The sequence below is a fragment of the Pholcus phalangioides genome, unplaced genomic scaffold, assembly GCF_987345545.1.
Source record: "Pholcus phalangioides strain wild (caught in Gottingen) unplaced genomic scaffold, Ppha-v1.0 ptg000003l_1, whole genome shotgun sequence".
In the NCBI taxonomy this organism is placed as follows: domain Eukaryota; kingdom Metazoa; phylum Arthropoda; class Arachnida; order Araneae; family Pholcidae; genus Pholcus; species Pholcus phalangioides.
Window position 1 is genome coordinate 22,106,492 of NW_028301596.1, and position 16,017 is coordinate 22,122,508.

The 16,017-nt window shown below is 38.5% G+C and overlaps 1 long non-coding RNA gene across 2 annotated transcripts; it reads right to left on the bottom strand.

Annotated features, from left to right (window-relative positions):
- Positions 1-538: 538 nt before the first annotated feature.
- LOC149088291 (uncharacterized) lies at positions 539-14,282 on the bottom strand. Of its 2 annotated transcripts, none has more exons than XR_016194377.1 (5): positions 13,978-14,282; positions 6,766-6,884; positions 6,223-6,319; positions 4,449-4,579; positions 539-2,626 (listed from the first exon to the last, which is right to left on the bottom strand). It is a non-coding gene; the product is annotated as an uncharacterized LOC149088291 (long non-coding RNA). The 2 variants fall into 2 exon arrangements; XR_016194378.1 differs by having other exon boundaries at positions 4,422-4,579; positions 13,978-14,220.
- Between the last annotated feature and the right edge of the window lie 1,735 nt (positions 14,283-16,017).

The following is a 16,017-nucleotide window of genomic DNA, read 5'->3' on the forward strand; positions in this document are numbered from 1 at the left end:
CGCGCAGAAAGATCACTTTTCTGTAAGGTGGCCCATGATGATTTTAACGCGGTCTTGCCAAGATCGCCGGCTGTTTGCTAGAACACATGCACGGGCCTACGCAGAATCGGCCTTTGGGAAAGTGGGGGGGAGGGGCACAAGGAAGGAATTTCTTCTACAGAAATTTTGAGTTACCAATCTTCAAATAGTATTTAAATTAACGGAACTTGTGGTTAAAATAGCATATAAAAGGCACAGTAAGCTTCCGATAGCATATGATATTATACAGATAAAGGTTTCGGTATATTTTAATTTTTTTTACGGAAGTATTTAAAAAAATTAAACTTTTGGATGGTTTGGTGGGGGGCAAACACTTAATGCCCCACTTACGCCGCTGCACACATGGAGGTCTCGTGAACTCACGTGTACATATTTCTCATTCGCCTAATCATTCAGTTCACCGCAACATCACATTCTCGTCACCTTTCATTTCACATTTAGCCACTACATACACACATCTATATAAGTGTACAGCGAAGAAATCAAACCGAATTTTTAGAAGAAAAACGACTCATTTATTTATATACGTATCTATATATTACCGTATCTCAAATTTAACTAGATAAACAGGTATAAAGATTAAGTATACAATTCATTTTTTCATGATTAACATCTCGATTCTGAAACTCAATAATTCTTTACGATTAGAAGAGACGCTCCATCTTTTCACTCGACAAAAATGAATTCATCGTATAAACGACGGATTAAAACCGACGACATCAATCAATTATAGGGGAGCCAAACCACGGTTTCTTCGCGTTCAGTGGCTGAGATTCAGTAAAAGAAATTATTCGTTTATGTCGATGATTAGTTTTATCGATGATATATTGGATGAAAAATAATTCTAGCGCATCTTCCGTATCAGATTCAAAGTAAAAAAGAGTAATTCAAAGTAAATTGATTATGCTGTTGTCTTTTTTTAAGGCTTTAGAAGCGGTGAGTTTATGTGCCGTGTGTTTTAGGCGTTAGCTACATTGTACCCGATTCGACAAATTTGATCTCTTTTTTTTCCCGGTAATTTTTGGATTTATATTAATCATTTCTATTTTTTATTCCTTGAATCGGATGAATAAAAATTATGTTTACGAAGTCTAAATTTCTGCATCGTCCTCAAAGGCAATATCAATCGCGTATGTTATAAATCTACAATTTATTCAAATGGTGAACGTCGAAGGTCGCGAAGATATCAATACTTTTGAAACTTTAATTCAAAATTTGAGTTCGAAACAAGTTTTTTTCCAAAAAGTGTTGGCTAATATTGATCCCCGTACAGACTCCTCACAAACATTCGTATGGGTAATTTCCAGCTAGTTGGTTGGATGCCCAAATACATTGTGTGAGGGTGTGTATGCGTGGACATGGAGCTATTTGAAACCCCGGGTTGACCTATGCGCCATCTTTGAGTAAAAAATGTAGCGTCAGTATTATTGCTATGGCTAATCGGTGAAACCTATCCTGATTTTTTTTTCGATTCCTGTGATACCACTTGGAGTGAAAAATATGTTATTAGCTCAAAGATTAGTGACGAACAGTCTCCTTTCGTGGACTTGGAGCTCCTTGAAATAACGCAGTGACTCACCCGCCATTTTTGGGAAAAAATGTGACGTCAGTATTATCGCTCTTTCCTGCCCTGGTTTTTTTAACGATTTCCGACTCACCACCTGAACAACATGATATGTTTACCGGTGGCTTTTCCGGCCCACCAGGAAAGAAACGATAAAGGTCTCTAGAAAAGGGCGGGCTTCTTCGATTATCATGACTCGCAGAACACTACACAGCTTTTCGGCAGTCACTTCAGTCTCATCTCTACCATCTTCGAGTTAAACAATTTTCTTTTTGACTGATTTGGTATGCTCTAAATTTATCCATTGCCAAACCCACTTTGTGTTTATATATAGTTATGAGAATTAAATATTTTCTACTAAAAAAGTAAATTTGAATTGGTCAAATTTTGAACTTTCGTTGGCTATTTGCCATAATTTTAAGATTCGTTTTTTAGACATTTATTGCTCTTGATATGTGCTTGCGATTCGCACAATTCCAGAAAACAAGGCAGCATAAAATACGCTATGTATCGTGTTCAAGCACGGTTAAAACGGCCGTATGAAGATGAATTTCGCTTTCGTAATTTTAAAAAAAAGCTCGCTTTTTAAGGAGTTAAGAAATTTTCAGTCTTTTCAACGTGGACGGTATGTTTATGTTTGAATATTTGAAAGACAATAAAAGACACTGAGCACGCATGTCAATAGGAAGAGAAACTGCGTCAATGTTTTCCACTTTTTTTTTTTTTTTTAGTGCACTATTAGTTATTTGTTGTCTCTTATAGAGACGTATCCAGGAGGAAGCGTCAAATCGTTGGTGAGCGAAGGCACGCGCACGGCTGTTATAGTCAACGGCTGAATGGCTTGGTAAGCCGGATTCAGCGGCATCAGCGGTGTGGTCAGTCTCTCGCTCGGTGTCTTGGCCGAACGCGGCAAAGGCGAATTACTCATCCTCGATTCCGATTGAATCACGAAGTCTTGGCAATGAAACACTGGCGTCGTGTAGAACGTCACGTCCGGTTGAATTATACCTTCTGGTGCTACAACTGTTTTAAAAAAAAAACCATTAATCAAATAACATAATAGTGTCTGCATCCTTTTCGTCCAAATGTGACAAAAAAAGTGATTAAGGGGCCGTTCAAGTATTACGTCATCATGGATGGGGCGGGGGGGTTTCCGATTTGCTGACTTTTGATGACAGGGGGGAGGGGGGGGGGTTTGGATAATGCTTACGTCAGCAATCACCCTTTATGAAAATATGAGTTAGGATTCGGAGGGACAGAGCTGATGACGAAATTTTACTGACAAGGTGGGGGGGGAGTCAAATATGGCTAAAAATTTCCTTACGTAATACTTGAACGGCCCCTAATCTGCCATCCCAAAAAAAATTAGACTTTTTGCATCAACATAACCGTATGTGATAACGCCATCACTACAACTTATAAATTGTTGTTTCCCATAAAATGTTGAAACATTCGGTAGCGAAGAAAAGGGAATAAAATGGAAGAAAAAAGTCAAAATAATATTCATAAACTTTTAAAGGTATATAAAGTCAGTTCCATAAAGTTTTTCCTAATATAACATTACCCTACCACCCCTTGGCCAAACGCAGAAGTAATCAAGGATCCTTTGCAGGGCTGAACAGAGCTGTTGCCCAACATGGCCTAGGCACATAAAATTTGCTCTCGGACATGTATTTTTTGCGGTAGTTTCGTTTTTATTCAATAGATGGCAGCAGGGGGGGATTCCAGCTTAACGTCATTTTTCGTACTTATAATTTGCATTTAATGTGCAGAAAATTATTAACACAGCCACATCTAACGTAAGAGAAGCAAATAACATCATCACTGAGTATTTTTATTACTCTAAATATAAAAAAATAAAGTTTGTTTTTTCTAGGAACGCACGCAATGTTTACGCTGAAAGTCTTTGTATTGTAGGGAAATGCTAACGAGAGATTGCCGTCAAGGCAATTAACGTCTTTTCTACGATTTTGAGAGAAAATTGGGTACGATATCCTCAAAACAAAAATTTCTGCTGGCAGAGATAACGAAGAAGATTCAAATTTTTATTGAATTGATAATTTCCAAGTATGGATCCAGAGCGGACGGCGGCCTCCCAAGAGCCGAATATATGGTTAAAATTTAATATATGCCCGTAAAATACGGGTTGTTTCAATGCACATGCACAATAGTTTGTCGATCTTCGACACATGACCTCGCATTCGCCTGCCTCTGCTCCATTCGCAGATGAAGATGTCTGCCTTCGCTCAGGTGCAGGTCCAGTTGGGAAGGGGAATCGGAACGAGATCACCTCTCCCAACAGCCGATTAATATGGAAAAAATTATCTGTCCCGTAAAATACGGGCTGATTCAAAGAACTTATACTATTCTGCCCACCCGACACATCGACTTGAATTTTATTGGGAACTCGCGTATTATTCGTTTTGAGCTGGCATTATATGACGCGTCTTAAGGCGGATACACACTGTATGACGTGACGTAAAACCACGTGACGCCAGATGGTGCGATATCATATCAGACATTATACTGTGTGTACACTGGTCTGATGCATTAAGACCGAAACACACTACGATGTTGAATTTGTGAAATCTTATTCGTGGAAATTCTGTGACGTACAAATTATAAGACGTGGAATTCCCACATCACAGAATTTCCACGAATCAGAATCCACAACGTCTCTGACATGACGTTAAATCCCTCCACGTCAGTTTAGTGTGTTTCAGCCTTTAACTTGTTTTTGACAGATCCCGGTGTTAACAAAATATAATATGAATACGTGTATTATTTTTCGTGCAACATGTTGAGAGAGAAAATGTACCAAATAATTCAATCCTGACAGTTTCACCTGTTCCAAGGATGTTTTCTGGCACTGGTTCGGACAGTCTGACGACGGCGGTCTTGTACGGTTTACGACAGCAGAAAAGGCATGCTATCGTAAAGCTGACAGTCGTCCCGCCGATGACAGCCAGGCAAACCCTGCAGCGAATTAAACGAACTCTTTTTAAAAGACAAATTAAAGACAATCCATAAAAATGATTCGGCGAAAAACTTCTCAATTTAAATAGAGGAAACGTTAGATATTGCTACGAAATTCATGTAAACAGTCATTATATATGTCCAATATGATTAATGATTCATTAATTATGTCATTTTTTGCTAGTAAATAATGTGAATACTTTATTCTACGTAAAACCAATAATTAGGGCGAAATGCGCATGCTTCGTTTCTCTTGGCGAGAGCTTCTTTCATGGAGGAAAGGAAAAAGTCTCGGAGAGAGAGAGAGGTTGGCGTTCTCTCCCTTTATTTCCACAAGCTTCTTTCCACGCCACAACGTCATTAGAACTACTTTATCGCACATCAACTCCGGTCATACATCGCCAATCTCTATCCAGTGGAGTTGGGGGGAGCGGGGGAATGAAGGCACCATTTATCGGTGGTCGCCCCAGGTTCGGTAGGTAAAGAACTTGTTTCCGATGTTCTAAACTAGGATTCGAACTCGTGGACCTTGACGGTATAATGTTCATAGTGGAGTGGAAGACGAGCATCTTACCACTGCAACACTCGGGCGTATATCAGAACATCAGCAGTGTCACCAAACTCGCAAAGTTTGTCGCCAACTTGGCGCGATTTAGAGAGAATGAAAAGGCTGCTCATATTATTTACAAGCGAGAAAATCGTATAATTGATGAAAAATAAAGACTACATGAATTTCGTAGCAATATTAATGTTAGTTTGTACACATCCGAAAAGCCACAATGTGTCTAGCTATTAGACGGTGGCCTTTTTTCTTGACGTTTCACCCGCTGCTATGTCGAGCATCGTCAGAGGTAAAATTAGTATCTTTTTTTCGGGGATGAGCTACTCCTCTTATAAACTTCTTCAGTTTCATTCGCTGCAGCTTCCCGTGACCAAGTCAGTAATTGTCACCTCTGAATATTCTCAACATAGAAGCGGATGTCGCGTTAGACAAAAACGAGAGCCCCCCCCCCCTCTCCCCCCCCCCCCCAAGCTAAGGCACCAAAAAAAGAAGTAACTCGTCGTCTATCTTAGTTGAGAACACGTTCAACCCTACAAGTGATGTCCCGGAAATCGTTGAAAAGAAGGCAGAATAGCAACGATTGTCTGTAGCGGTAATACTGACGTCACACTTTCGCCGAAAGATGGCGGATGAGTTAGCCTGGTATTTCAAGGAGCTGTAGCCTAAGCCGAACACAGTACGGTGATTTGATTTTTTTATTATTGTTTATTTTTCTTTAGGTCAATTATTTTCTTGTTTTATGCGCTGAGCGCGAAAACGTACACCAACGTAAATTAACGCTATGCGTTTTACAAAAAATGTCTTCTATCGATTTACATCATGTTCCTATAGAAATATTACTCATTAAAATTAACTTACGAGGTTAATGAGTGCATTCATTTTCTCCAAAAGATTTTTTCATGGAACAGGTCGAATTTATTTAGAGCAATAATGTTTTTTAGTGGAACTATGATATGTTTTAGTCTGTCTATTTCTGAATATTATGGACACCGTGGGTTGCAAGAATGTAAATGACAGGAAAAACTGAAAAATTCGTGTGTGAATGGAGGTTTCTACATATTCTCTCTCGCAATAGACTTACCAAAAATACCACTCGAAGTAAAAAGGTGCGAGGCTGGAAATTTCTTGGTCGAGGTTCGCCAAGGCTGGAACCGTTGGCTCCTGACCGCCAGCTTGTCCTACGTAAAGGAATTAAATATTAATACTACAATTAACGTAGAAAAATGAAAATCAATAACGAGTTAGGGGTCATTCAAGTATTATGTCAGCATCGATAGGGGGTTTCGGATTTCCTGACTTTTGATGACGTGGGGGGGTTGGAATGAGGCTTATGTCATTAACCACTCTTAAAAAAAATATGAATATTCTTAAGTTTACTTGACAATGACGCAATGATAATATGAATAAGTTTACTTGACAACAATGCAAAAACCTAGAATTCCTTCATAACGAAATTTCGGTATAACGAAATGATTTCTCCAGTCTCTCGGATTTCGTTATAGCGGGATTCAACCGTATTGTATCCCGACAAGGACGTATCAAGAGGAATTCACTGCAACAACAAACTTCGAAAGTAAAGGTCCTTGGCGCTATATACGGTCCTTTACCTTTCGTTTGAACTTACCATCTGTACCATCCAGTTTGATGGTTTATTTACATCAAAGAAGAAAGTTCAGAGGACATCTTCTACTGCACGGTATCCTATGGAATCAATTTGGAAGTACTCGCGGTGAACAAAGGCGTCTGAAATGAGAGAGAGACAAAGAAATATATACTCAATAGTTTTTAATCATTTAAATTCGAAAGTTAAATGTAGAACCCCATGGTGCAAAAGAAAGGCAAACACGGTAGCTAAACCACAAATATGTATACGGGGTGCTTCATGGAGAAAGTGTAAAAGAATAAAAATTCTAGGATTTTTAGTATAAAATTTGAAAATTGATCAAAAATAGGAAAATCGTAAGCTGTAGTGATTTTGTTTCCGTAAAATGAGAGATAACTGAAAGAAATATAAACATTTTTGAGTTTTCATCAGTGCGTGCCCGTCCTTCCCTCCCAATCTAAAAAATTTACAATCATCAAAGTGAACCTCTCGCTATATAATAGCATTTAGGCTAAATAAATATTCTTCGGGATTTAGATATGATTGATTTTCACCCCACTCTTTTTACGACTCTATCTCTAGATATTCCTTTTACAAATCCCGATACGTTAAACGTGACAGGAATCAAGAATTTCAATCATCGATATCTCGGCAAATTTTTTATTCAATTTTTACGGAATGAATTTTTTTCGGGAAAAAAATGGAGAGGTGCAAATTTTATACCAATTTATTTTTCTTTGATTGAGGGTCGAATCAAAATTTCTCTAGTTCCCCTAACGTGGGGGAGATACATTGACGTTGGAGGAGGGGTTCACTCCCGCAGCGTCAATGACGGGGCCAACTGATCTAATGTATATGCATATATATGAATTGACTGCATCATGATCGTAACCCCCCCCCCCCCTCCAGCCTTTCAAGTCTATTTAAGCCTATTTTCTCCATCATTTTACGCGAGTTGAACTATCGTAGCTCAATATCCCTTGTTTCGCTTAATTTATTTTTCGTATTTCACTTTCATTTTGCTGTATAATTGAATCAGTCTGTGCAATCTCTTACGTAGAATTTTTAATGCCTTTTGAACCTTGTTCGAGAAACCACAATTTTTATTTCATGGCTCAACAAGGAAATCATGAAATCCAAAAGCTGTGATTCTAAAGAGATGCAATTTAATTAGTTGATATTTTAAACATAATGTAAAGATGTCCATAATCAATTTCTTGAAAATTGCGTTTTTTAAACGCAATTAACCGTAAATTAACCCTCTTACAGGATTCCCAGCAAAAACTGTTGCGATACTTCCCCCTACTCAAAAATTTCCCTTACTTTTCCTGACAAAACAAAACTTTCCCTATTTTTGACCAATGAACTTCTCTGAACAAAAACTCAAGTATTTCCCTGGCCAAAGCTCCTGAAGATAGAAATATAATTCACAAAATGTTTTTCTGGAGTTTCACTTTTTTCCCTTCACAGAAGTTTCCCCTGACTTTTATTAAATATTTGCATATTTTGTTGTTTTGTTTTTTTTGCCACATATTTTACATTTTCCCAGAATTTCCCCTAATTTTGATTTGGAGAAATTTTCTTTGTTGAAAAGGAATTGATCAAAACTTCATCTGCAAGTGCGTGGCTTTGAAATTAAATTCAAATCACGTTAATTATATTAATGAAACTTTGGTGTGGAATTAGCTGATACTAACTTAGATTACAGTATAAAATTTGGAAAATCGATTTTTTTTCTTATTGTGCGTAAGTGTGAATCTTTTTGATGTAACTCTAAAATGGCCAGCTATAAATTGTAGCCGGAAGCAAGTTACAACTCACCATTGCTCTTATATTCTGATACGAATCAGCTCTTCAATAGCAATTAAAATGTATTATCGCAATTATTTTTCTCCCAAATCCCATGGCAATCAATAATTCGGCGAATGAAAAGGGTTAGGTCATAATATCGGGATCATGTGAACTTATTTTTCAACATAATCACGGGTGAGGTGACCAGTCGACCTCGTTCCGGAAAACGATGTAATTTTTAAGCCTCTTTCTGGAAGGAAAAAAATGGACCCACATCCAACTATATCAAATAAAATAGCACTCAATCTTCCAAAGTAGAACTCGCTCCCGTTTTCTACTCTTTTTTCCTACTCCTCCTCTTCTTTTCATTCGTTTGAAACAAGCCTTTCATGCCCCAAATAAAAAGGCTATACTCTCAATCCTTTTTCAACTAATACTGTGTTTCCCGAACGAAAATAACGTGTTTTTTTTCTGTTGCGTGTAGTAAGTGACATTATAAAGAAGAAAGATACGACACTTAAAGGGTTATTTTTTCTTAGACCGGTGTCCAATGTGTCGATATTTTTTGAAACGAAGAAGAAGAGGGCAGGGCAACGAGAGAGTCGAAGGGAATATTAATTTCCGAGGCCCTTAAAAACGGGAAAAAAAACAAAAATCATGATCCCCGGAAAGAAACGAGGAAATAAAAGAAATGCTCGGGCGTGTCCCGCCCCAGAGATGGTTGCCCGTGACGACTGTCCATTGCCTTTTCAACCGAGAAAACAATACATACACACGAGTATGTATGTATTGCCTTTTTTCTCGGAAAATGGCTTTTGCTTTTGTATGTACTTTGGAATAAACATCCTTTCGCACGAAATCGTATTTCGCAGATACAACTCGGTTTCTGGGGAGGATCGTGAAAGAAAAACGACTCCAACGGTTTCTTTCTTATTATTGCAATTCGAGAGATGTCGAATGATGTAGAACCATATGATACCGTGAGTGTCTACCTAGTTATCGTCTCTTATCCGTTATTTTACGAATTTTATTCAAGGTCCCCTTTTTGGTGCCGGATAGAACGATTCCTCATGCGTTAGAAAATAGTCGTAGGCTGGCACAGAAGCGTCGGAAGTGTTTTAGACCCGTGGGTACCCGGCTTGATTTTTACGAGATTTTGATTTCTGAATCGATTTTGGAGGTGCTCTGCTTTGTGATAAAAAAAAAATGAATACCCCGGCTTTGTGACGCCACTGTGTCAGTAACCTTCCTCGTATGCACTAGATCAAGGCGCTTAACCGAGGGTGTCGGGTAGCCTTCATCGGGGTCCGTGAGCTTCGATGAGAAAACAATTGATTATTACACTTTTAAAAGGGGGGGTATGACCTTCATTGTTTTGGTACAAGGAGTCTATAGAACGCGAAAGGTCAACAACCCCCAAGGCTTTTCTCTTGCGTATCTGGAGTAGTTTACATTTCGAGAGTATAATATTTGAAGGTACTGTATACTAAAATACTACAGTATAACCCTATATATAACCCTACACATACGCCTCATAAGCATTCCACTACGAAATTTCTAACGAATTGGTGCAAGTCTGTGGAAAACGTTATGTGTATGTGCGTAGTTCGTGGTCCTAACGTATTTGTAATGTCAGGATTACGCGCGATTTGAAAAGTGCTGCCATCTTCTGTTTCTCCCACATTGGAAGTGAACGTGAAATGTGCCTGAATTTTCTCGTTTAGTTTACGTATCACGCTGAAGGACTGCCTTCTCTCTGTGGAGGGTCTCTTGCAAACAGGCGACGAACTGGAATTCGCTCCTCAAGGTTGGGAAACCAACTTCACTAATTGGTCCTGATATCGACTTCATTTATTCGTCTTATATATCGTCATCATTTAACTACTTTACGATCAAAGACGTAATGGTGCGTCTAAATGCCTGTGGAATAAATTCAAACAAGTTCTCTCTGTTTTCTTTCCTCTCTCCTCGTCATCGCGAGGCTTTGTTATAATCCTACACACACGAAGTTGTCCTTTTTACATTCCTTTTATTTCTATACAATTATTAGTGACTTTTTCCCCACTTATAATGTGTCCTTCTACTATACACATATAACAGCAAAAGAGAACAGGTTGGGTGAGGGGGGGAAAAGAGAAATCTACTTCGTATACCTACTCTTTCTTTTATCTCTATACATCCTCCCCCCCCCCCTCTCTCTCTCTCTCTCTCTTATTTATTATACTTATCTAGTATACTGTTTACCTCTCCTTTGTTTTTTCGGTTCCTTTTCTTACACTTTTTTCCTTCAACTTCTTTTCCTTTCTAAAGGGGTTCAGTTAGGTTAGGATAAGGTTACCATATTTATCTCCCTTTCGTCAAATAGAGATCCTCCGAATTTTTCGCCAATACCTTGTAAACGACGGGGTTAATGTCTGTTCGCTCGTTGGACTAGAAAAAAAAAATTTGGACGTTTTCGGACGGTGACCCTTCGACTTTGATCTTCTTAAATTTCTATACCTCTTATTTCACTGATAAAGGATGATCATCGAGGATGATGTCACTATCCGCTATCCATACGAAGGTTTTTAACTGTTAACTGTTAAAAACATTCGTAAAGTATTGCTGTTGGCAAAATAAATTGACTTTCTCTAGAGACCTTATACTGATGTAATTTCGATCCTCAAGTAAGAAAATAATATTTCTTCAACCCCCCATCGTGATTTCCTACGTATAGTCCACGGCGGCGTATAATCCGCAAGTGAAACGTTCATTCCTCAGTAATAAAATACTAAGGAATGGATAAGGTTTATTGTCCCGTTTCTGTAGGAAAAATGTCTGTATTTTTCTATTCACGTCTGTACACCATCAGTAAATATTTGTAAAGATATTTTTACTGATTAATTTAAAAAATATTCACTTCTATTCCAACCTCTTAGGAAAAAATCGGGAGATAAAACGCAGCGGTACGTTCTAGGAAATTCTGAAGATTTTTTTAATGTATAAATGCGCGGGTTATACGCGGGAAATTACGGTAATTGTTCGTTCACACTTCGTACATTATCATGCTCTTGTGTTTAAATTAATTAGGAATGTTATAGTTATTGATTGGGTGTTTCGTTTCCAGGGAGAGAACGGAAATGTAATGTTTATGCCGGATAATTCGTATTTAATAATAATAATAATAATTTCTTAGAAATTCCTCATTACATGAAAATTCCATTTGATAGCTTAGACCAGAGGTTCTTCAACTTTTCTTCCCCGAGGCTCCCTTGTCCTAGTCAACGTTTGAACACGGCTCCACAGAATAGAAGAATAAAGAACCACTTTGAAACTATATTACATATCAGCATCGCGAAGTCAGCGCGACGCCACAGAAGTTGGCGATGTTCCAGGAGCCACGACGCACACTTTACAAACCACTGCTTTTTCTTATTAAATGAGAATTAGAAATCAAATAGAAATTTCATCCAATTCCTTAGACTTTTCCTTAATTAGATGCCGTTCAGATGCAGAAAAACAACAAAAAGCACAGCACACGCGTCCCAATCTATTAAGCCAGTGTTTTCTCGACCCCCTTTGAACCCAAGGACCAGTAAAATGTCTAAAACAATTAAATGGGCCACCATTTCTCATAGTATGTGGGTCTAAAGTTTCATATACACTCATGAGAATGTTCAATTGCCCGACATGCGTAGAGCATGTAAACATTTTTCCCGGGCATGGATTTTTTTTTTCGATCACGCGCCCGAAGCGGACATATATGAAAAAAAAAATTAAAAATTTTCGTAATTTTTCCATTGACGTTGATGCAAGAGTTCCTACACACGAGTGAAATTTCACAGAAATGCTTTCTCTAGCGGGCATGATACAAATGTGTAGTCAAAGTATTTTGATCTATTTCCACGGTCCTAATATTTATCAGCCCATGGGCCCTCATATACTGCAACTGGGCTGTTTTGGAAGACGGAAAACCTCACTTCCAGCGAAATACAAGATCCTGATGGTATATTCACGGAAGAACAAAAAAGATTTCTTCATCACAGAAATATAGGACTCTTACTTCATCTATCAAATAAAAGCTAAACTGTGTATTATAATTTTTTGAGTGAAGTTACTTGTTGGTTTCAAAGTGGTATGAAGCACGAAAACGATGAATACTAATACGTTAGAAGTTCCGCAGAGGAATATGGACGAGCAGCATGTGTGTGCGGTTTAGTAAACGAACAAAATCTGTTTATTTTACACATTATTTATTTTATTCTGTATACCCGTATGAATTTCATACGCCGAAATACCGGCTAATATGTTTTTATGTTTACCGCTAGTAACGACTGTTTGTACAACAGTTCCCGTAAAAACGGGTTCATGCTGTTCCGAGTATCTATTAAAATACAGTGACCCCTATTTTGGTGCATAAAGTTTACACCGGTATACAGCTTAAAAATTAAGAAACACATAATTTCACTCTACATGTTGTTCATTTTCATTCTGCACATCGGTTTAAAACCAAAACCATTTAATTCTAAGAATTATAACAGATAATTTTGTTTTTATTCGATAGGTGACAGCAGACGTCCCAGCTCAACGCGGTGTCCGATATTTCAACTGTAATAGCAAAGTATAAATATGAAATACAAGTCAGAAAAGTTAGGAAATTTTCCTCTTACTTTTTTTTTTTCACTGGTTCCCAACTTATTTCTCCCATTTACGTCGGTTCGCGCAAGTAAATGTTTACTTAATTACAGCGGCCTACAATGGGGAAAAAGATTGAAGAACACTGAACATAACCGTGCAAGACTTTTAGTGCCAATAGGGAATTTTATCCACTGCCTCGCAATTCGAATAACTATAATGCCCTCTGAAAAGCTTTTTCCAAGATGTCCCAGATTTTACCAGGGAATTTTGGCGTTATGTCCCGGTTTTTAATCAGGTTTTATCCCGATTTCTCAGTCGTACCATCCGGCCATCCTATCCTAGGCCCGCAAATGCCCAAGTTCGATCTCGTGCCGGCTATGATTCTGTAAGCGAGGTGAATTGTAACTTGGTGACTTCTTTTTCCGACTCCAAACTGCGCGGAAAGTTAAAATTGACGGTTTAACTAATTTTAGATTTTTTTAATTTATGTGACCACATTCCTTTTAAATTTCCGTATTTCTTTCAAAATTTCAATTTGTTCAAATCAGTTTGTCTTAAAAACAAAAATAAAGTTCGTAAAAAGCAAGCGATAATGTTATTCGGGCATCTATTAAAATGTTGATTCGGGTATCTATTTATTTTAAGTTACGTGCCCGACCGTGCATATAAATTTTTGGAGATTTGTCCAGCCCTGGTCCGAATCGACATCCCGTAAAGAAAACACACACCTCCTTCTCTTTTCGGGGTGACCAACCTTGCTGGAGGGGATTCCTTGAAAAATCCAAGAAGTTAGTGGTATAAGTTTCGGAAAAAACTGCTACTTACTTTTTGCGTGTATGGGGCATCATATCCGAGAAGCGTGATCATTCCTTTCGTGGGTGAGGCAATGAAGGAAACGGCTCTCAAGTTATTCCATTAGATCTGAAAAGTTTCATGGTTGGGACTCGATGCGAAAGCACGAAATTGGAAGAGTCAGGCTGCCATAAGGGACTTCGTGGTTTATCGACGAGAATGCGTTGTTATTGATCCATCTTCCGTCGTCCGCCAACACTGGAGAGTGGCTTCTACGGGCTCGAAACACGACAGAGACACGCACAAGATGTCGTGTGCGTGCGCCCCCTGCTGATGACTAAGAGAAACGAACAGAAAAAGACAACAACCAAAACAAAATAAATAATGATTTTTTCCATTTGATGCGGTTTTCTTCCATAAAGTTTTCAGAAAGCTCAATATGGGGGGGGGGGATAAAATGCTAATCCAAAATTTCGTGATTCCCCACTACGATCATTTCGTGCATTCCCGTGTATGGGCTTCTCGTGAGCAATGTTTCTCAACCTGGGTCCATATGCACCCCCCTGCGGTCCTAGGATGTTGTTCCAAATTGGCCGTGGGTGAAAATCAAATGGGGAATCAAAAAAAGGGGAGCTATGACGTGGAGCCACAGACAGCTGAAAAACAAAATTCCAATGTGAAATGGCGTTTTTAAGTGAAGTATGGCCATTTTAAAGCGTGGGGTCCATCCGATCATGGTCTGGGACCTCGTATTCAAAAGTGGGAGCGAACCTACATAATGAGATCATGTATAATGATTTTCGGAAGTATGTAAAGCGGAAGAGTTACAGTTCACACATCTAGGGTTGCAACTGGTTATTTTATCAGTCAGGACAGGCACTCATTTTAGTGCCCCTTCTGATGTAGAAAAAAAGAGTTAAATGCTTCCCCCTCCCCCCTTAAACGTTAATTCAACGTCCCCTCTAGTCAAGCTCCCGATGCACAAGATTCGCCTGCTTCCCTCTCCCCCTAATTGCAGAACTGCTCACATCACATCGAAACTGTTCAATGGTTTGGAACTTTTCCGAGTGAAAACATATTTTTTCCAGCGTGTGACACTCTAATACAAAAAGCAACACTAAAAAGTTAATAAAAATAATAATAAAGCTAAAGGAACATTAACCGAGAAGTGACGCAACATACTGTGGTTGGAAGTCTTTGTCTCATAATTTTCTCTTCAAAGCAGTAAACCTCTAGACCAGTGATTCCCAACGTGGGCGATGACATTTTCCAGGGGGGCGGTAGAAGCTACGGGTATAACATAGGATTCTATGGGTTAGATTGCGTTGGGAGGCGATGGGACAAAAAAAGGTTGGGAAACTATTCTCTAGAGTCTAGACCACAGTTTCCCAACCTTTTTTGTCCCATCACTCCCTTTTCAGAATTTTTTTTTCTCTCATCGCCCTCCCCCCCCCCCCCAACGCAATTAGTAACCCATAGGATCCTATGTTATACCCGTAACCTCTACCCTCTACCGCCCCCCCTCCCGGAACATTCCATCGCCCACGTTGGGAATCACTACTCTAGACGATCTTGCGCTATCTTGAAAACACCACAACATTCTCTCTATGGGAATCAGTGATAAATTCAGCTAAAAGAAAGAAAAATTCGCTGAGAATCAGAGAAATTAATGGATAAGAGAGAGAGAGGTGCAAAATATTGGGAATTCATGAAATATCTTTCACATTGTCCAAAAGATGGCAGCACTTTCGCGACAAAAATTTCTCACTGAGTTGAGTAATTATCCTTCCACTTTTTCTCCTAAATGATAATGTAAAAAAAAATTCTCTCTTTTAAATAAAATTTAATGTGTTTTTTGTTTTCTAATTTTTAAAGTATTTTCTGTAACGTTTATACAATCGGTAAAATAAAGTTTCAATGCAGTTAAATGTGTGCATGCAATGTCAGATTTACTAAATATCCTATACGCTTAGGGGTGGGTGGGTCGGGAGTGAATCAATGAGATTACCTTCTATCTCTAAAATCGTTGAAACTGTTTTGAAAATCTTTCTTTTCTCTCGCAACAAAACTTTT